A 22,814-nucleotide genomic window follows, 5' to 3' on the forward strand; every position below is an offset into this window, starting at 1 on the left:
TTCTTCCAATATCTGGCGCACTTTCCCGCAGCACTGCAGGGCTATCCACGATAAATGCCCCTTCCCGGGGTAGGAAGGACGGGGATCCCAGCTTACCTGCTCCCGGTGGTGGTCCTCGCCGTCAGCCGGAGTTTCAGCACTGGACAGCTCCCAGCAGCTCCCTGCCCCAACTCTGCGCTCCATCCAGCCAGTGCGCCGCTCTGCTTTTATACACAGCCTGTAGTACTAGCAAACGAGGCTCCTCATTCATTCACAAGCAGCACCTACACATTTACGTGTCTCCGACGTCATCCGGACACCATGTAGGAAATGGGAAGATGTTACTATTTATATCAGCAGGGAGCAGGCTCAGGAGAGAGGGGGAAAGGGAGGAAGAGAGAGGGAGAGGAGAGGGGGAGACGGCAGCGGAAGAGGAGCACACACCAGAGAGGTGATCCAGGGGATGGGAGAGCAGCCCGGAGCCACTGTCCTGCCTGCCACACACTGTCAATACCAGGGCAAGCAAAGAGTTAAGGCACCAGAATATCCCGCCGATAATTATATCCCGTCCAAAAATAAAGCGATGCCCCAGATCCTGTATAATCAGGAAGACATTGAAGCCAGATTTGGTGTCTCCCTCAAATATTAGAGGCAGAAGCAGCCAGGAGCCGGGAGCATGAGAGAAAACTATCCAAACCAAGGACAGAGGGGCAGGTCAGACAGCAGAGGTGCTGCAGAGAATACCAAAAATCAGGGGCAGAGGGGCAGATCAGACAGCAGAGGTGCTGCAGAGAATACACAAATCATGGGCAGATCAGACAGCAGAGGTGCTGCAGAGAATACCCAAATCAGGGGCAGGTCAGACAGCAGAGGTGCTGCAGAGAATACCCAAATCAGGGGCAGATCAGACAGCAGAGGTGCTGCAGAGAATACCCAAATCATGGACAGATCAGACAGCAGAGGTGCTGCAGAAAATACCCAAATCAGGGGCAGGTCAGACAGCAGAGGTGCTGCAGAGAATACCCAAATCAGGGGCAGATCAGACAGCAGAGGTGCTGCAGAGAATACCCAAATCAGGGGCAGATCAGACAGCAGAGGTGCTGCAGAGAATACCCAAATCATGGACAGATCAGACAGCAGAGGTGCTGCAGAAAATACCCAAATCAGGGGCAGATCAGACAGCAGAGGTGCTGCAGAGAATACCCAAATCAGGGGCAGATCAGACAGCAGAGGTGCTGCAGAGAATACCCAAATCAGGGGCAGGTCAGACAGCAGAGGTGCTGCAGAGAATACCCAAATCAGGGGCAGATCAGACAGCAGAAGTGCTGCAGAGAATACCAAAATCAGGGGCAGATCAGACAGCAGAGGTGCTGCAGAGAATACCCAAATCATGGACAGATCAGACAGCAGAGGTGCACCGGGAATACCCAAATCAGGGGCAGAGGGCCAGATTAGACAGCAGTGGTGCTGCAGAGAATACCCAAATCATGGGCAGATCAGACAGCAGAGGTGCTGCAGGGAATGCCCAAATCATGGGAGATCAGACAGCAGAGGAGGTGCTGCAGGGAATGCCCAAATCATGGGCAGAGGGGCAGATCAGACAGCAGAGGAGGTGCTGCAGGGAATGCCCAAATCATGGGCAGAGGGGCAGGTCAGACAGCAGAGGTGCTGCAGAGAATACCAAAAATCAGGGGCAGAGGGGCAGATCAGACAGCAGAGGTGCTGCAGAGAATACACAAATCATGGGCAGATCAGACAGCAGAGGTGCTGCAGAGAATACCCAAATCAGGGGCAGGTCAGACAGCAGAGGTGCTGCAGAGAATACCCAAATCAGGGGCAGATCAGACAGCAGAGGTGCTGCAGAGAATACCCAAATCATGGACAGATCAGACAGCAGAGGTGCTGCAGAGAATACCCAAATCAGGGGCAGGTCAGACAGCAGAGGTGCTGCAGAGAATACCCAAATCAGGGGCAGATCAGACAGCAGAAGTGCTGCAGAGAATACCAAAATCAGGGGCAGATCAGACAGCAGAGGTGCTGCAGAGAATACCCAAATCATGGACAGATCAGACAGCAGAGGTGCACCGGGAATACCCAAATCAGGGGCAGAGGGCCAGATTAGACAGCAGTGGTGCTGCAGAGAATACCCAAATCATGGGCAGATCAGACAGCAGAGGTGCTGCAGGGAATGCCCAAATCATGGGAGATCAGACAGCAGAGGAGGTGCTGCAGGGAATGCCCAAATCATGGGCAGAGGGGCAGATCAGACAGCAGAGGAGGTGCTGCAGGGAATGCCCAAATCATGGGCAGAGGGGCAGATCAGACAGCAGAGGTAGTGCAGAGAATACCAAAAATCAGGGGCAGAGGGGCAGATCAGACAGCAGAGGTGCTGCAGAGAATACACAAATCATGGGCAGATCAGACAGCAGAGGTGCTTGCAGGGAATGCCCAAATCATGGGAGATCAGACAGCAGAGGAGGTGCTGCAGGGAATGCCCAAATCATGGGCAGAGGGGCAGATCAGACAGCAGAGGAGGTGCTGCAGGGAATGCCCAAATAATGGGCAGAGGGGCAGATCAGACAGCAGAAGTGCTGCAGAGAATACCAAAATCAGGGGCAGATCAGACAGCAGAGGTGCAGCGGGAATACCCAAATCAGGGGCAGAGGGCCAGATTAGACAGCAGTGGTGCTACAAGGAATGCAGAGAATACCCAAATTAGGGGCAGAGGGGCAGAATAGACAGCAGAGGTTGTGTAGGGAATACCCAAATCAGAGGCAGAAGGGCAGATCAGACAGCAGAGGTGCGCCGGAAATACCCAAATCAGGGGCAGAGGGCCAGATCAGACAGCAGTGGTGCTACAAGGAATGCCCAATCATCGGCAGGACACACTGGAGAACCCCAGACATAGAGATCAATGGGAAAGTCAATCATTCAGGACCAAAAAGCAACAGACATGATGCAGACAGGAGATATGACAGGTGAGGGGCAGGGACAGGACACAGAGAGGCAAAGGGGACGAGAAGGATGAGCTGGATGTGAGCAGGGCTAAGCAGAGTCACCCACCTCCTGCACATTTCGGTACAATGCCTGGGATCCTGGGGTTTGCAAGTTCTTAGCGTTCAAAGGAGGGAGGCATCAGGAGGTGAGGAGGGAGGATGTTTTTGTAGAGTTGGTGGGGGTGGAGAGTCCTCAAAAGCAGAAGCTGTGTTTGATGTGTTAAAACTTCGGTGGAGGTTTCAAGAGAGATATTCAGAGAAGAGTGATGATGGGTAATCATGGGGGTAAGGGATTCACCACAGGAATCACCAGTGTACTGGGTCATTTCTTTTAATGTTTGTCAGCAGAGGACATCCATACCTGAAGAGTCATGTCTGTGGATGCCTTGCATTAGGAATGTGCAGCAGATGAGGACTGATGGGCTGTGTGCAGACTGTCATCAATGGCAGCTATCCCCTGTAGAAGAGAGTGGGTTCCTGTCAATAGCCCCATAGGCAGTGATGAGCCCCCAGCTGAGCTGTGTACTGCTTCTTCCTAGGCAGCTCATTCTAATCACTCTGTGCTTGAGGGAGAGGAGCACTGTCCCCAGCTCACTATCTGTGGGCTCCTGTCTCCATATGCCTCTGTATTCTGAGCAGCCCTGGAATCCATCTCTGCCAAATGCTGGTCCTGAGAGTTGTACACAGTGCACCCATCACAGACCTGCGTGTCCAGAACTTGTATCATGGGAGCAGAGCCTGTACCTACCTAACAGTGGAAATCACAGAAATCAGGACCTTATGGCAAAACAAATAAGCTCTTCCCCCACAAGGAGCGCTGTCAAATTTACTATATATTTATAGTTAGTCAGTCTTAGGGTCTATTATCTTTTAAGAATATTTCCTTATTAAGATCTGCAGTTTTCACACATAGATCCCCACACAGAGATAAAGGGGTTTTAGAAAAGATCTTTCCCCTGGTTCAGTTTGTTTAAAAGCTGTCCTTTACTCACCCTCCCTGGGTCCAGCACTGAGTCTCCACCGCTGCTCCCGGTGTCTGTTATTATCTATAATGTTGACATTACATCACTGACAGGGCTATAGTCATTAACTGAGATCAGTACCTCTGCCCAAGTTACTAGCACAAGCCAATCAGAGCTGCTGAGCTCACTGATTAGCAGCAGCGCTGTCAGTGTGACACCAGCGCTGCAGACAATAACAGACCCCTAGAGCAGTGGCGGAGACTCGGCACTGGACCCTGGGAGGAGAAGTGAAGGATGGTGTTTTTTTTAAACAAACTGCAGCCAGGATCAGGGTTTTCCGAAACCATAAAACCCCTTTAAAGGGAATCTGATGGGTCCCCTATGTCCTCCAACCCACCAGCATTTGGATATTCTTTTACAAATACCCTGCCGAATAAGCTCTTTATCCTGCATGACTCATTAACAGATGGTTAAAAAAAAGTGTTTTTAAAATCCATTTTTAATATGCAAATACAATTTTAACTAGTCGATGGGGTGTTTGATTCCACCATGCCTAGTTGTCCCACTCAACAACAGTATCACACAGGATAGGATTAGATACACGGCTCAGCAGTCAGTATCACAAGGATAAGATTAGATGCACAGGTCAGCAGACAGTATCACAAGGATAGGATTAGATACACGGCTCAGCACACAGTATCACACAGGATTGGATTAGATACACAGCTCAGCAGACAGTATCACACAGGATAGGATTAGATACACAGCTCAGCAGACAGCATCACACAGCATAGGATTAGATACACGACTCATCAGACTATCACACAGGATAGGATTAGATGCATAGCTCAGCAGCCAGTATCACATAGGATAGGATTAGATGCACAGCTTAACAGAATGTATCACACAGGATAGGATTAGATACATGGCTTAGCACACAGTATCACGCAGGAAAGGATTAGATACATGGCTCAGCAGACAGTATCACACAGGATAGGATTAGATGCATGGCTCAGCAGACAGTATCACACAGGATAGGATTAGATACACAGCTCAGCAGACAGTATCACACAGGATAGGATTAGATACACAGCTCAGCAGACAGTATCACACAGGACAGGATAAGATACATGGCTCAGCAGACAGTATCACATAGGATAGGAATGGATACACTGCTCAGCAGACTGTGTCACACAGGAAAGGATTAGATACACGACTCAGCAGTCAGTATCACAAGGATAGGATTAGATACACAGGCCAGCAGATAGTATCACACAGCATAGGATTAGATACACGGCTCAGCAGACAGTATCACACAGGATTGGATTAGATACACAGCTCAGCACACAGTATCACACAGGAGAGGATTAGACACACGGCTCAGCAGACAGTATCACAAGAGATAGGATTAGATACATGGCTCAGCAGACAGTATCACACAGGAGAGGATTAGATACACGGTTCAGGAGTCATTATCACAAGGATAGGATTAGATACACAGGCCAGAAGACAGTATCACACAGGATAGTATTAGATACACTTCTCAGCAGACTGTATCACACAGTATAGGATTAGATACATGGCTCAGTAAACAGTATCACACAGGATAGGATTAGATACACGGCTCAGCACACAGTATCACACAGGAGAGGATTTGATACACGGCTCAGCAGACAGTATCACACAGGATAGGATTAGATACATGGCTCAGCACACAGTATCACACAGGATCGGATTAGATACACGGCTCAGCAGACAGTATGACACAGGATAGGATTAGATACATGGCTCAGCACACAGTATCACACAGGATAGGATTAGATACACGGTTCAGGAGTCAGTATCACAAGGATAGGATTAGATACACAGGCCAGAAGACAGTATCACACAGGATAGTATTAGATACACGGCTCAGCAGACTGTATCACACAGGAGAGGATTAGATACACGGCTCAACAGACAGTATCACACAGGCTAGGATTAGATACACAGCTCAGCAGACAGTAACACACAGGATAGGATTAGATACATAGCTTAGCAGACAGTATCACACAGGATAGGATTAGATACATGGCTCATCAGACTGTATCACACAGGATAGGATTAGGTACACAGCTGAGCAGATAGTATTACACAGGAGAGGATTAGAAACACGACTCAGCAACAGGATGTGCCAAAGGAGAGGAAATGTTCATTCCAAGAATTCCACTCATTCCATCTGATTTGCCTTTTAATTTTAAATGCCTCCAGTTTCCAGTTTAACTGGCATTTGCAATGTCCATTAACAAGGCTCAGGGACAGTCCTTGAAAGTGGTAGGGATTGATTTGCAATCTCCATGCTTTTCTCATGGTCAGCTTTACGTGGCCTGTTCAAGAGTTGGAACTGCCAAAAATCTATTCATCTTTGCACCGAAAGGAAAAACCAAAAATTTTGTTTATCACAAGGCTCTTGGATGAGTTGAAAATAAAATACTAATAATACTTAGGTAATCGTTTAGTTAATTTTTGTTGCAAATCTGTAGTGTTCAATATATGATGTGAAATGTTTTTATGTGTAATATAATCATTATAATTTGTTATTACTAAACACAGTTAGCTACTATGCCCGGGAAATGCCAGGCTCTTCAGCAAGTCCAGAATAAAAGTCTTGTTAAGCGGGGTATTTATAAAGGAATATGTAAATGTTGGTGGGTTGGAGGGCATGGGGGACCTGTTACAATTCTCCAACATGATTTCTTAGATTCTGTGTTCTGATGTTCTTCCTATTGAATACCTTTGAATAAATTGATAACTAGGGGTTCCATTTTGTTTTGTCAAAGTTTCCCTACACGGACTGAGTCTAGTGGTACTAGATGAACACTGTCAGTTTGTATGGGCATAGACTGGTGACATTCAGATGTCATTTTATTGATAAATCACTAGGAGGAGTAACAGATGGAAACCACAAGCAGAGTTCGAATGTGCTCCAGAATTCTTGGTACATGAAGAAGTGAGACAGATGTCAGGAAGGCCGTCAGGTTAACTTTAAATGGCACAATCCGGGGGAGTGCATTGATCACCAAGTACAGCTCATGCTTGGGTTTATACACTGGAATTTGTACATGATCATTGATATTCTGATAACACGGAATATTCAATTTGCTTTGAATAACTTCAATACATATCGAATTTCTTTGATACATTTTTGTGATTTGCCGAATTCGGATCTTGGCAGATCCACTCATCTCTGTTCTCCATGTTTTGGTGTGGGTGTGGTATTCGCAGGTACGCAGGATGCAGTGACGAGTCACGAGACAAACTAGTGCTTTCCAAAATAACTTTTATAAGACTGGGGAAACTTTCCTCAGTCACGGCTTGAACACAAAAAATGGTAACACGTGTTGCCCTCGCAGGGGCTCTAGACAAGCAAACACCAATAAGTACTACTTCCAGCAATAGCCGGTCATTGCATTATTGGACCGCGGGTCCTTAATTGGAAAGTCAACTTAGCTGCTGTCCAGACGTCCCTCACCGTTCGGGTTGGTGGTCTTTCGGCGTAGTAGTTGCTGGGCCCAGTTGCTCAGTTGCTGAGGCATTGACGGAGTTTTCGCGCTCTCCGGCGCGCTGGCGACACTGGAGCCCCACAGGGCCCAGCGAAGTCCTTGGACGGGTGGGCCACAGCCCCCGGACTGGGGCCAGCGGCAGCGATGTGCGGTGGCGGATGACAGGCCACCTGCGCAACTAACAGCTGTGACGGGGAGTCCGCGGTCAGCAGAGGCCTGGCCCCTGCTGCAGGCCTGAGCGGGACGGTGGTGGCCACCGACGACGCGGTACTTGCCGCGGTCACGGGTGAGAACGGGGCGGCTGCGGGTGGCGGAGAACAGGCTGCAGCCGCGCGCTGAGGAGAGGCGGCAGCAGCCGCAGGTGACCGTGGTAGGCCACAGCCGCGGGCTGAGAGGAGGCGGCAACGGCCGCGGGTTGAACTGGAGCCGCAGTGGCCACGGGCTGGAGCAGGGCAGCAAGTCTCAGACGATTGCTTGGCACCATCCCTCTGAGTGTCATCTATCGCACTGGTGAGTCGCTCTAGCTTCCCGTCACTCCCCCGCTCTCCTGCAGTCTCTGTCCCGGTCTGCTGACTCATTGTCCAGGGAATTCCCTCCTTTCTACTGGTCCCTCCCCCAGCCCATCTGTCTGTCAGAATGGTCCGTCCCCGAATTCTGTCCCCCAGGAACAGTTTCCCCCAGAACCCGGATGACGGCTCCTTTGGTTCTGGCCCGGACACTCGACGGGGGCCGTTCCTCCCACACTCCCCCGCCCTGTATGCTCGCCAGTCCTCGGGCGAGGGTATTTGTAGACGACAGTCCTTGTTGCCATGCAAACTGGTCTTGTTCGTAACGTTCAGGGCGTTTGCCAGCTGTTGACCGCTCGGAGCGTCGAAGCTCGGGTGTAGTGGAGTCTTCTGGGGTGGTGGAAGGTGGTCGACTTGTTGGTTCTGGTGGGATTTCCGGGTCTACTGTAGTGCTACTGCTGGGGCACCTCGCCAATGTGACAGGGAAGTTCTCTTCGTCATACAGTTCCCAGACCGTAGGCAGGGGGTTAGGGACCTGGGGGGTCGGTTCGGGTCGGTAGACGTACACGGTTGTAACATGTTACGGTGCACAACCCGAGTGAGAGGCGCGGTGTTTCCTTCAGATTGTATTTCGTACACAGGCCCGTCAGGGCTTATGCGGCACAACACTCGGTACAGTCCGTAATTCCTTTGCCTTCTCGTCCGAATAGCAATGAGTAGGGGGTGTAACCAGTCACTCGATGCACCCGATTGTTATATACCTACACTAGCTCGGGGACATATTCAGGCCAGCGGGCCTTGCGGTCACTCTCCAGGGTGCGCAGCATTTGGATTAGCGTACGATTGAATCGCTCGCAGGCTCCGTTTCCCTGCGGGTGGTATGGCGTAGTCAGCGATTTATCGATACCGTAAAGATAGTGTATCTCTTCCAAGACTTTTCCTAGGAAGCACGCTCCTTGGTCCGAATGTATTCGTTGTGGAAAGCCATACTGTAACAACTCTGCTGGCGTCACTGCATGGCCTCCCATCCCCCGCACATCAACTTACTCACTGCTCCGGGTCATGCTGTGAATTCTGTCTATTGCCAGCGCTGTGCTCTGTGCCTCTGCTCTTCTGTATGTTTCCTGGCTATGTGTGTATAGGGGCGGCGCTAGAACTCTCTGGTTCTTATGCAGTCAGGGTGCACCTGTCTAATCTGTCCCTGACCAATCACCTAGAGCCCTTGACTATTTAGCTCCGCCACACCCACTGAAACATTGCCTGTGCAATGTCTATACTCAGTATCTTGCTGCTGAGGAAGCCAGGCCCTGTCTGTCCTGTGTATTTCCTCCTTCTCTGGAGGAATACTTCTTGTCTTGCTTTGTACCTTATCTGCCTGCCAGGAGGCTGAATATCCTGGCCCTTGACTCTTGGTCCCAGTACCTTGTCTGTACTCTGTCCTACCTTAGTCTCCCTTTCTCCTTGTCTGTGCATCTGCACCCTTGCAGGTCTGCTCCCTTGCAGCTCTGCCTGCTCGTCTCTCTTGCAGCTCTGCCTGCTCGGCTCCCTAGCCGCTCTGCCTGCTCGGCTCCCTAGCCGCTCTGCCTGCTCGGCTCCCTAGTCGCTCTGCCTGCTCGGCTCCTTAGCTGCTTGGCTCCCTAGCCGCTCTGCCTGCTCGGCTCCCTAGCCACTCTGCCTGCTCGGCTCCCTAGCCGCTCTGCCTGTTTTGCTCCCTAGCCGCTCTGCCTGTTTTGCTCCCTAGCCGCTCTGCCTGCTCGGCTTCCTAGCCGCTCGGCTCCCTAGCTGCTCTGCCTGCTCGACTCCCTAGCCGCTCTGCCTGCTCGGCTCCCTTGCCACTCTGCCTGCCCGGCTCCCTTACAGCCCAGCCTACTCCGCACTCCTGCGGCTCCGCCTACTCCACACTCCTGCGGCTCCGTTCCTAACCTGTTCCAACATATTCCACTCCTTCCTGCCTGTATGCATACCTGCACCTCCTGTGTGAACAGGTCCAAACCTGTCCCTTCATATTTCACTCCTTCCTGCCTGTATCCATTCCTGCACCTCCTGTGTGAACAGGTCCCAACCTGTTCCTTCATACACCACCCCTGCTTGCCCTGTGTCTCCAAGCCGTGCCTGCTTGCCCTGTGTCTCCAAGCCGTGCCTGCTTGCCCTGTGTCTCCAAGCCGTGCCTGCTTGCCCTGTGTCTCCAAGCCGTGCCTGCTTGCCCTGTGTCTCCAAGCCGTGCCTGCTTGCCCTGTGTCTCCAAGCCGTGCCTGCTTGCCCTGTGTCTCAGCCGTGCCTGCTTGCCCCGTGTCTCAGCCTGCCTGTTAGTCACACCTGGCCAAGTGACTTGTCCCCAAGTGGGATCAGCAGCCACAGCCAGACACCACCCTGGAGTGGCACCCGAGAGCTACCTGCCGCACAAGCCTAACCTCACCATCAGAGGCTCCAGTGAAGACCGAGGTAGCCGTCGTAGTCACGCCCCTTCCAGGGTAGTCTGGTTTGTGGCACAGTGGGGCCACAACCCCCCGGCTCGCGCCATTCAGCCAAGGCGCGAGCGTGACACGTACACTTGAATAAAGTTCTTACAAATCGCATAAGCGGCTGACTCCGCTGTTTGGTCTCGGGTGGGGGTGACCACGGCAAACTTGGTGAAATGGTCCACCATAACGAAACAATGCTCATACCTCTGATAGGCAGGACCTATGGTCAGATAGTCCACCGTAAGAAGCTCCAGAGGGGCTGATGTTACAATAGTTTGCACCGGGGCTCGTTGCGCAGGGGGTTTAGCGAGCTCGCACGGCGGCAGGTTCGACAAGCTTCTTCTACGGCAGCGTGCAAGCTTGGGTGGTACACTATCTGCTGCAACCATTGTAAAGTCTTTTGAGCACCAAAGTGAGCCCCCTTTTCATGGGCTTCCTGGGCCAGTTGGTTGAGATGGGCTCCAGGCACGATCACCTGCCATATCGTAGCTGACGTGGTTCGTGACATGGCCTTTCGATATAAAAGTCCCTTTTTGATGACTAGTTTTTCCCACTGGTGCAGCATCAGCAACATATCCTGGGTCAAAGTCTGTCTCTGCGAGCCCGTGGGCTATTTACCGGTGGCCACCCATCGGCGCAGGAGTCCAATTTCTGGATCTTCTTGTTGCTGCTGGATCCAGTTGTCACGGGGTTGTCCCAGCATCCCTCCTAGGAGTCCCGGATGAGGCACTTCTTGTGTGTTGACTGTAAGCGCGACGGTGGTGAGGGCGAACGGCGTTTCATCTGCTTCTAATTCGTCGTCTCGGTTTCTCCCTGGGGTGGTGTGTCGGATTCTGGAGAGTGCGTGGGCATGCACATTTTCAGCTCCCCGTTTGTAGATGATCTTATAATTGAATTTGCCCATCCAAGCCACCCACCGCTGCTCGAGGGTCCCCAGTTTGGCATTCTCCAAATGGGCTAACGGGTTGTTATTGGTCCGCACTACTAATTCGGAGCCCGCCAGATACTCCGCAAATTGCTCCGTCATTGCCCACACTACCCCGAGGAGCTCAAGCTTAAAGAAGCTGTAATTGTCCGGGTTGCATTCTGAGTCGTGCAGCGACCAGCTACCATAGGCGATCACTTTCTCCCGGCCATCCTGCACCTGTGACAACACAGCTCCTAGTCACTGGAGGCTCCCATCGGAATGCAGGATAAACGGTTGCGAAAAATCCGCATATGCCAGTACTGGGGCATCCGAGAGAGCAGCTTTGAGGTCTTGAAAAGCATCTTCTTGCGGTTGTTGCCACTGGACCTTCCGTCCATTCGCCCCGGCGGGAGCCCCCTTCAGCAGGTCTTGCAGAGCTCGGGCTCGGCATGCAAAATTCTTCACGAACCGACGGTAGTAGCCGGCCAACCCCAAGAAGGCCCGCATGTCCTTCACCGCCTCGGGGGTAGGCCACCCCTGGATGGCAGCGACCTTTTCCAGGGACAGTCGAACGCCCTCTGCTGAGACGGTATGCCCCAGGTACTCGATCTGGGTGCGGAACAGGTGGCATTTCTGGGGCTTTACCTTTAACCCGTACTTCTGCAGCCGGCCGAGCACCTGCCCCAACCGCCTCAGGTGATCCTCGAATTTGGCGGAATAGATAATGATATCGTCCAGGTATATCAATGTGGCTTCAAAGTTGAGATCTCCTAGACACCGCTCCATCAACCGCTGAAAAGTTCCGGGGGCATTGGCCAGCCCAAACGACATCCGATTGAACTCGAACAGTCCCATGGCAAGGATGAATGCTGTCTTGGCTCTGTCTTCCTCCGACATCGGCACCTGCCAATACCCGCTGGCCAGGTCAAGGGTCGAAAAGTACGATGCGTTCCCCAGGGCGGACAGAGACTCTTCTATGCGGGGCAGTGGATACGAATCCTTGAGGGTGCAGGCGTTAACTTCCGGTAATCCACGCAAAAACGTAGAGTGCCATCTTTTTTCCGAACCAGGACAATAGGGGCCGCCCAAGGGCTTTGGCTTTCTCGTATGACCCCCTTGCGGAGCATTTGGGCTAATAGAGTCTTCACTTCCTGATATAGCTGCGGTGGTATTTGCCGATACCGCTCCCGGATGGGGGCCGCTCCTGCCGTGGGGATCCCATGCGTGATGGCCGTGGTACATCCGAAGTTGTCCTCATGGCTGGCGAAGACACTGTAATATTGCCCAAGGAGTGTCTCTACTTGGAGAAGCTGGGCTGGCGCTAAGCCGGAATGTTCAGCCCGCATTCTCTCCAGAATGACTCGACCTTTTTCTTGGGTCACGGACGCGGCAGCCTGTTGGGTTCGTACCGTTACTGCCCAGGGCTCTTCAGGTTGCACCCGCAACTGGACTGCGGGGTCCGGCAGCAGCTCCTCCAATGGCCTTACTAGTTTGGCCATTTCGGCCCGGGGCTTCAGGGTGATATCCTGATTTTCCAGGTTGACACAGCGTACCAAGAAGGTCCCCTCCCGCACTGTGGCCAGGGAGCGGGCCACCAGGATGCCAGGGTGCAAGCGCTATGAGTAACATGGTTCCACCTACACCTCCACGCCCTCCAGTGGTATCGGGGCGCGGATCAGCAGAGCCACCACCGTCTGCCCCGGAGGAAGCAGGAGCGGGGGGGCCGCCGGCGTGATGACCTTGCCCAGCGGCTCACCCTCCTGACACTCCTGGAGCACTCACGGCTCCCGCACCAACCACTGGAAGACCTGCCCCTGGGCCGTGCGAGAACCCCACTGACTTAGGGTCTCCTGCGTTGAATCATTGAGGAGTAGATTGCCGAACTCCCGCAGTACATTCATGCCCAAGATGATCAAATGGCAGTCATTAGTCTCTCCTTGAGTCAGGACCACTCCCCGGCGACCGAGGGATTTTCCACACATTGTCATCTGAAGCCACACCACCCCGGCGACAGGTATCAGCAGTTGGTTTGCAGCCACTAGTCGTATCATGGGCCCCCACTGGGGCCTTGCCGCTTCCGGGAAATGCTGCCGAAAGTACGTTGCTGGCATGGTCGTCACCTGCGACCCCGTATCCACTAGGCACCGCACAGCACGACCCTCAACTTCGGCCCATACTATTGGGCACTTTGCGACCAGTTCTTCGGGACTTCCACCACCCCTCATTGTGGCTTCCGGCTCCGAGCGGCGTCCCCCATGCCCGGAGCCCTCTAGTTTAATGTCCGCCGGGGTGGGTATCTCCCAAGCCGCGGACACTCCCGTGCAAAGTGGCCCAGTTCTCCACACTCATAACACCGGGATGGTGAGGCTCGGCCACCCCGGGTATTGCGAGGCCCCCAAGGCCCGGAATTGTAGCCAGGTCGGCCGGGCGCAGGCTCCGTTCTTTTCTTCACTTCGGACAGCTCGCCCCAGATACTCTTCAGTTCTTGTCTCATTTCCTCAATCCATTGGGGTTCTTCAACAACGCTTACGGAGGACTCCATGCTCTGAGCCTTCCCCACAGGAGCCATCATCCCCTGCTCTCGCTCTCGCACCCGGGCCTGACTCCCCACTTCAGAGAAGGCTAACCGCGGGTTCACTCGAACCTGTTCCCGCAATGCCTGTTTGATTAGCGGGTCCCGGAGCCCAGTCACTAGCAGGTCACGCAGGGTAATGTCGATGGGCCCTACCGCTATTCCATCCTTCCTTTCTATGGTGGTGTGTAGCTCCTGGAGGGCGTTCATATACTGGGTGATGGTCTCCCCCTGCATCCGACTGAACAACCGGGTTCTCAACTCTCTCTTGTCTGTCGGATCCCCGTGGGTCTCTTCCAGGATCTGCAGGACCCTGGCGAAGGTGTTGCGACGCCTCGGGGGTCTCAACATTACCGACTTCCGGGCCTCCCCATCTAGCGCCATAAGGGCCACCTCAGCCTTTAACTCGGGGGGTCATGGGGTGCATGCGGAAAAGGCCCCGCATACGTTCTGTCCAGCTCCACAACAGCGTATCAGAGCCAGAAAACCGGGGCAAGTTACTCAGCATAGCCCCCAGGGAGATGCTGGAGCGGGGACCCCCATCATCCACAGCGCCCGCAGCCCTACTCTGATCAGGCGCACCGCCGTCTGCGCTCGGAGGCTGCATCCTGCCGACTACACCAAATGTGGTATTCGCAGATACGCAGGATGCAGTGACGAGTCGCGAGACAAACTGGTGCTTTCCAAAATAACTTTTGTAAGACTGGGGGAACTTTCCTCAGTCACGGCTTGAACACAAAAAAGGGGTAACACGTGTTGCCCTCGCAGGGGCTCTAGACAAGCAAACACCAATAAGTAGAACACGACTACTTCCGGCAATAGCCGGTCACTATTGGGCCACGGTTTGGCCGATTACGGGTCCTTAATTGGAAAGTCAACTTAGCTGCTGTCCAGACGTCCCTCGCCATTCGGGTTGGTGGTCTTTCGGCGTAGTAGTTGCTGGGCCCAGTTGCTGAGGCGTTGACGGAGTCTTCGCGCCCTCCGGTGCGCTGGCGACACTGGAGCCCCACAGGGCCCGGCGAAGTCCTTGGACGGGTGGGCCGCAGCCCCCGGACTGGGGCCAGCGGCAGTGATGTGCGGTGGTGGATGACTGGCCACCTGCGCAGCTAACGATTGCGATGGGGAGTCCGCGGTCAGCAGAGGCCTGGCCCCTACTGCGGGCCGGAGCGGGACGGTGGTGGCCGCCAACGGAGCGGTACTTGCCACGGCCACGGGCGAGAACGGGGCGGCTGCAGGTGGCGGGGAACAGGCCGCAGCTGCACACTGAGGAGAGGCAGCATCAGCCACGGGTGACCGCGGGTAGGCCGCAGCCGCGGGCTGAGGAGGCGGCAATGGCCGCGGGTTGAACTGGGGCCACCGTGGCTGTGGGCTGGAGCAGGGCAGCAAGTCTCGGACGATCGCCTTGGCACCGTCCCTCTGGAGTCCTCAGTGAGCGTCCACTATCGCACTGGTGAGTTGCTCTGGCTTCCCGTCGCTCCCACGCTCTCCTACAGTCTCTGTCCTGGTCTGCTGACTCATCGTCCGAGGAATTCCCCGCCTCCTTTATACTGGTCCCTCCCCCAGCCCATCTGTCTGTCAGAACTGTCCGTCCCCGAATTCTGTCCCCCGGGAACAGTTTCCCCCAGAACCCGGATGACGACTCCTTTGGTTCTGGCCCGGACACAAATACAGATGTGAACAGCCCCATAGACTATGATGGGTACTAGTTCTATGAGAAACATGGAAAGATATCATATGTGAAAAACTAACGTCTGAATGAGCTTTTAGACTTCTTGAGAATTGTTTAAATGCAATCTAAGGCCTCTTTCACACTTCAGTCGTTTTGTCATCAGTCACAATCCGTCAAAGTGTGAAAAAACAGATCCAGTGCAGATTGTAAAAAACTGATGCACTGGATCCATTTTTTTCGACGGATCCGTTGCAGCAGCCACTGCAGGAAATTTAAAGGAATAGGATTCTGGAGGAGAGAGAGAGAAAGACTCTTATGTGCCAAACCGGATTTTGGAGTTAAATTAAAGAATGTTTTTTCCAGCCGAAGGACACCGATTATACGACGGATCCATCGCATGACGGACGAAACGGAAGGCCAACCGTCCCAATCCATCACTAAATGAGAAAAAAATAGATCAGGCAAAATAATTTGCTGGATCCGTTTTTTCTAAAAACGACGGATTGTGACTGATGCAAAAAGACTGAAGTGTAAAAGTAGCCTAAGAATCCAGTGCAGAATACTGCAAGCATCCATTGTCCTTGAGCAATAAAATGGACATATATGAGTTACCACCTGTGCAATTCAGTAAGCTAGCGGTTCTGCCACAATCTGTAAAAACCATGGCGTCAAAAGAAGAACTCAGTATATACAAATCTAAAGGTTTTTAACCTTTTTAGGGGATAAGAATATAAGATGATAATATAACACACACGTATTACTCTTGACGTAGATATGACTGTTACATGCCACATGATGTATCAGAAGAATGGTATATATGTCATCTGTGCACATGACCTTGGATGTGCGTTATAAGCCGAGTGCACACATTATCAATCTGACCATCAGTTGTGTCACTTGTTAAGGTTATGGCTGGAATTGCACAGATAGATTACTCTGCATCTCACTGTCTCACATTAAGATGCATTTTCGACGTCAGACATCATTTTATGGTTAGGACTAGAGTTGAGCGACTTTTGGTTTTTTAGGGTCGCGTTTCGTTTCGTGAAACCCGACTTTTCCAGAAGTCGGGTCGAGCAAGATCGTCCGATTATAGGGAAAAGTCGGGGTCGTCCCGAAACACGAAACCCAATGTAAGTCAATGGGGAATAAAAGTCGGCAGTGAGAGGAGGACAGGAAACACACCTACAGTGCCCATTTGAATGCCAAAAGCATCAATTCTTCTTACTTAAGCTTGTCAACCTTAATTAACTTCATAATACAAGTTACGCACTGAAAAATGGGGGTTATTTGGCTAAAGTTGTGGGGGGGGAGGGCTGGCTGCAGGTTTTCATGTGCCCTGGGCGAAAGAGCGCCCCTTTAACACATACCACAACTCATCATGCTCCGATACGGCAGAGAAATAGCGGTATAGTACAATGAAAAATACCTCACTTTTTACATCTCATGACGAGGCCCATCTATTTCTCCATACAGAATCATTGGTCCCATATAATGTTTGAAACAGTATATGATGAGCTCCACATAATGCTACAGTATATGTTGGTCCCCATGGATAATAATAATAATAATCTTTATTTTTATATAGCGCTAACATATTCCGCAGCGCTTTACAGTTTTGCACACATTATCATCACTGTCCCCGATGGGGCTCACAATCTAAATGAATGAAGCTCCACTGTCTTATGGGCCCAAATAATGCTCCAAACATAATGGGCCCCATTTCTAATGCTCTAGTGTATAATGGGCCCTGTAAATGCTGCTTCAGTGTCTGATGTCCACCTTTGGAATGTTCCAGTGTATGGTGGGCCCCATCTATCATTCTCCAGAGTATAGTGCTCCCCAAAAATTGCTGTCCCAACATTGAAAACAATCAAATAAGTCTCCTCGCTAGGGAATCCCTGTACTTGTCTGGATTCCTCGTCATCCCCATCTTCCATCTCACTGCACAGTATTTCAACTTTGCAAGTGCTGTGATCCTGGGCAAGCAGGGGGGCCCACTCGTTGGCGACGGCACTGGCACAGGGCCCCTGATAGTACGGTGGTGTGTCTGATGGCGGGTGGGCCGAACCTGCACTTTCATCTGCAGCTTCCTCTTTGTCACCGTGTAAGATGGAACTGTATATGGGAAGGGTAACCTGAGTTTCATCAGGGTCAGATTCAGGTCGTGTAGCGTGCGAGGGGAATGTAGTGGTCTGGGTCAATGTACCAGCAGATTCATCGAGCAGTGGCTGGGCATCAGTGCACTTGTGTCGCCCCCAGGAGTACGGTCGCCACAGTGGCATTACCTTCTTCCTAGGGAGTGTGATGTCATGCTTGGGAGCAACGAAGGATCTCTCTAGCAGGTTAACTGATTGGGCGGCGTTATTCCCACGAGTCATGACCCTCCAAACAGCGTTCATGAAGGCAAAGTGTTTGTTTTACGTGGGCAGTATGGTTGCAAAGCTGAACCTTAAAGGAATGTCCAGAAGGGCACCACCAGGAGTGGAGCCTATGGTTAAATTCGACTCCACCTGGGAAACCTCAACCATGCCAGCTACAGAACAGATGCACACATTGCAAGCTTAATTCCGTTAACGAACGAGACTCCATCATGCCCCGCGGTCCGAGTCCGGCTTACTAGAGGGACACGTGAGGCTCTGGCACATGAGATTGGCCAATAACTGGTGTGTCATGCCCTTACATGTCCGTGGCTGCATGTGCGCTACACTGAAAAGGCCAGTGTTTGTTGCTTACAGGTGCAGATAACCCGCTGAACAACGTTAGTGATGGGGATCACTGATTACAATTATTACCCGCGAACAATGATTTCCCAGTAAGTGCAGGTCAACCGCAGTTCCGGAATTAGGCCTAACCGTCATTCCTGAAAAAATGAAAACATGTATGGATAGCGTACACATTCAAAATATATGTCTATACATCAGGAGGCAGGCTCAGACGGTGTTAGGCCCAGTATGGATTGCACGTGATTGCACAAAGGTTAGAAAGGGTACCGTTTCCCCGGATAACATGTATGGATAGCGTACACATTCAAAATATATGTCTCAGGAGGCAGGCTCAGACGGTGTTAGGCCCAGTATGGATTGCACGTGATTGCACAAAGGTTAGAAAGGGTACCGTATCCCCGGATAACATGTATGGATAGCGTACACATTCAAAATATATGTCTCAGGAGGCAGGCTCAGACGGTGTTAGGCCCAGTATGGATTGCACGTGATTGCACAAAGGTTAGAAAGGGTACCGTATCACCGGATAACATGTATGGATAGCGTACACATTCAAAATATATGTCTATACATCAGGAGGCAGGCTCAGACGGTGTCAGGCACATTATGGATTTGACGGCCCAGACTACACAGCGGAGGAGCAGGGAGAGGTAAAGATTGCAAATGCTGGGGCCCTGCCCAAGCAAGGGGGGCCCACTCGTGGGCGTCGGTACTGGCACTGGGCCCCTCATAGTACGGCGGTGTGTTTGACGGCGGGTGTGCACCACCACCGTCAGAGACACTTGATTGCACTATGAAGGACCCTGTACCAGTGCCCGCGCCCAAGAGTCGGCCTACCCACCTGTCCAGGGCAACGGCACTCGCACGGTGTCGTGCGCTAGGTGGTGACCCCGGCCATGGGGGGGGGAGGCAGCACAGTTAGGGAGTTTTAGAAAGTGGCATATGTTGATGTTGGACATTCAGCTGATGCAAAAGGTGAAATAGGTCAAGTCCCAGGAAGAGGTGGACCAAAGCAAGCCATTTTTCTGTCACCCTATGTGTCATCAGAGGAAGGTGGGACAAAATCCTTGGAAACCCATGCGTGGTTCATTTTAATGAAGGTTAGATCATCCACATTTTGGGTTGACAGACGGGTCCTTTTTTCTGTCAGGATTGATCCAGCTGCACTGAAGACTCTTTCCGATAGCACACTTGCAGCTGGGCAAGCGAGCTCCTGTAAGGCATATTGTGCCAATTCAGGCCAGGTGTCCAGTTTAGCGGCCCAATAGTCAAAGGGGAATGACCTGTGTGGGAGAACATCGATATGGGAGGAAAAGTAGTTTGTAACCATAGTTGACAACTGCTGTCTCCTGTCACTTTCCATCGATGCAGTATTACCAGTTGTGTGAGCGGTACTTGAAAAATCAGTCCACAACATTGTCATGAAACCCCTGTCTCCAACGCCACTTCTGCTGTGTGCACCACGAACACCTCTGCCAAGCTGCCCCCGGCCCGTACGGCTCGTGTGAGAACCATCACCGCTGCTGTGTGCTGGGAATGCCTCAAGCAACCGATTTACCAGAGTTGCTTGTTTATTAGCCAATATTAGGTCAAGGTTCTCCTGTGGCATGATGTTTTGTAATTTGCCTTTATAGCGTGGATCCAGGATGCTGGCCAACCAGTAGTCGTCATCGTTCATCATTTCGGCAATGCGTGGGTCCCTTTTTAGGATCTGCAAGGCATAATCTGACATGTGGGCCAATGTTCCCGGTGTCAATGATGCACTGCGAGTGCTGGTTGGAGGAGCACTTTCTGGCAAATCCACATCCCTCCAGTCACGCACAAACCCTGTACCAGACCTTGCCATGCCAACATTTTCACTTGCCCCACGAGATGCATCCTCCTCCCCTAAGTAATCATCCCCATCATCCTCCTCCTCCTCCTCTTCTTCCTCCACCTCGTCCAGGAGAGGTCCCTGAGCAGACAATGGCTGAATGTCATCAAGGATTCCCTCCTCCTCTTCCTCCTCATCAACATTGGCTGCAGACGCCTGCTCCTTAAGGTGCATCAAAGTTTGCATGAGCAGACGCATAAGTGGGATGCTCATGCTTAGGATGGCGTCGTCTGCGCTTACCAGCCGTGTGCATTCCTCAAAACACTGAAGGACTTTACAGAGGTCTTTCAGCTTCGACCACTGCACACCTGTCAACTCCATGTCTGCTCTCAAAGTGCCTGGCCGTGTATCCTCCCACAAATGCATTATGGCCTGCCTCTGCTCGCACAGCCGCTCCACCATGTGCAGGGTGGAATTCCACCTTGTTGCAATGTCGATAATGAGGCGGTGGTTGGGAAGGTGGAGCAATCGCTGCAGCTTCTGCATACGAACGGAGTGTACAGGCCACCGGCGGATGTGCGCGCACAGTCTTCGCACCTTCTGGAGCAGGGCTGTTAACTCCGGATAATTTTTGAGGAAGCACTGCACCACCAGGTTCAAGGTGTGAGCCAAGCAAGGTATATGGCTGAGTTTTGAAAGGGCTATGGCTGCCACAAAATTACGGCCGTTATCACTAACTACCTTGCCTGCCTCAAGATGTACACTGCCCAGCCATGACTCAGTTTGTCGCTTCAAGTACTCGGCCAGCACCTCGGCGGTGTGTCTGTTGCCCAAACACATCATCTGCAACACAGCCTGCTGACGCTTTCCACTAGCTGCTCGATAGGGGGACACATCGTGTGCAACAGTGGCAGCTGCAGATGGAGTGCTCGTACGACTGCGCTCTGTGGACGAGCTTTCGCTTCTGGAGGAGGAGGAGGAGGGTCGAACGCCTACAGCCAACTGTTTCCTATACCGTGGGCTAGGCAGCACTGTCCCACCACCACCGCTGTCCCCTGTGTACCCTGCATCCACCCCCTTAACCCAGTGCGCAGTGATGGACACGTAACGGCCCTGGCCATGCCGACTGGACCATGCATCAGTTGTGAGGTGCACCTTTCCGCTCACTGACTGCTTGAGTGCATGGACAATGCGGTCTTTCACATGATGGTGGAGGGCTGGGATGGCTTTACGAGAGAAGAAGTGGCGACTGGGTAGGTCATAGCGTGGTACTGCATAGGCCATGAGTTCGCGGAAAGCTGTGCTTTCCACCAACCGAAAGGGCATCATCTCAAACGAGATTAGTTTGGCAATGTGGGCGTTCAAACCCAGTGTACGCGGATGAGAGACTGAGTACTTTCTTGACCTACTCATAGTGTCTGGGAGGGTGAGCTGGACTTGAGAGCTGCATATGGTGGAAGTAGCGGTGGACAGGGCGGACTGAGAGAGGGTTGATGATGGTGATGGAGTTGGTGTTCTTTCTGATGGCCTAGAATCAGTCTTTCGTTGATATAACAGTGGGATTCCCTGACTGATGTGGCCTTGCAACGACACCTCAACATTTGCTGCTGTGCTAACCGGTGGGCTTACAGTGGGGGAAACAATGTAGCGTTGCTGACTACCTTCGTTGTGATCAGTTGCACATGTGGCACTTGAGGTTTGGTGTTGTGTCCACGCTTGCAAGTGCATGCTGGTTAAATGTCTAAGCATGCAACTGGTATTCAAATTTTTCAGATTTTTCCCTCGGCTAAAGGTCTTTGCGCACTTCTTACAGATAACCTTGGCCTGATCATGAGGATTTTGTTCAAAAAAGTGCCACACTGCACTCTTTCTACTTTGGCAGACATTTTGCGGCCTAGCACGCTGTGATCTTTTGACCCTCTGGACAAGCTGTCCAGCAACACTTTTGATGTTTGGAACCTGTCTTTGGAGTGCTCCGGGCCTGCCAGATAACAGCTGTTGCGATGTCGATGTCTGCTGTGGATGCTCCTCATCTGAGCTATTGGAAGCAGCACCCTCTTCCCCCAATGGATGCCAATCTGGGTCAACAACTGGGTCATCCATCACCTCCTCTTCTATGTCATGTGCACCTTCCTCTGTGTCACCGTGTATGGTGGTATAGTGTGCGGGAAGGGGCACCTGAGTCTCATCAGGGTCAGAATCTGGCTCTGTACACTGCGAGGACAATGTAGTGCTCTGAGTGAATGTACCAGCAGAATCATCCATCAGCGGCTGTGCATCAGAGCACTCCATGTCAGATTCATCTTGGCCTGGGTAATTCACCATTTCACTTGATAATCCAGGCATGGTATGTGAAAACAGCTCCATGGAGTAATCAGTAGTATGGCCTGCGTCATCCTTCAATCTTGGTTGGGGTGAAGGACACAAGGAAAGGTGTGGTTCATGAACATGAGCCTCCAATGACGACTCAGTGCTTTTACTTTTTACAACTGAAGAAGAGGAGGCGATAGAGCTGGAGGCTGAGTCAGCAATGTAAGACAAAACTTTTTCCTGATGCTCTGGCTTTAAAAGCGGTTTGCCAACTCCTAGAAAACTAAGCGTTCGAGGCCTTATGTAGCCAGACGATGACGCAGGCTCAACACTTCCTGCATTCGGTCCTATTTTGCTCTTGCCACTACCA

General features: G+C 52.0%; 1 long non-coding RNA gene across 1 annotated transcript in view; it reads right to left on the minus strand.

The window, feature by feature from the left end:
* Positions 1 to 3,450, minus strand: part of LOC141080459 (uncharacterized) — a 141,628-nt gene extending 138,178 nt beyond the window's left edge. The window contains exon 1 of the long non-coding RNA XR_012228910.1: positions 97 to 3,450. This is a non-coding gene — a long non-coding RNA (uncharacterized lncRNA). The remainder of the gene's footprint in view (positions 1 to 96) is intronic.
* Between the last annotated feature and the right edge of the window lie 19,364 nt (positions 3,451 to 22,814).

Source organism: Dendrobates tinctorius, unplaced genomic scaffold (assembly GCF_039654945.1).
Source record: "Dendrobates tinctorius isolate UK_male_01 unplaced genomic scaffold, ASM3965494v1 ptg000016l, whole genome shotgun sequence".
NCBI lineage: Eukaryota > Metazoa > Chordata > Amphibia > Anura > Dendrobatidae > Dendrobates > Dendrobates tinctorius.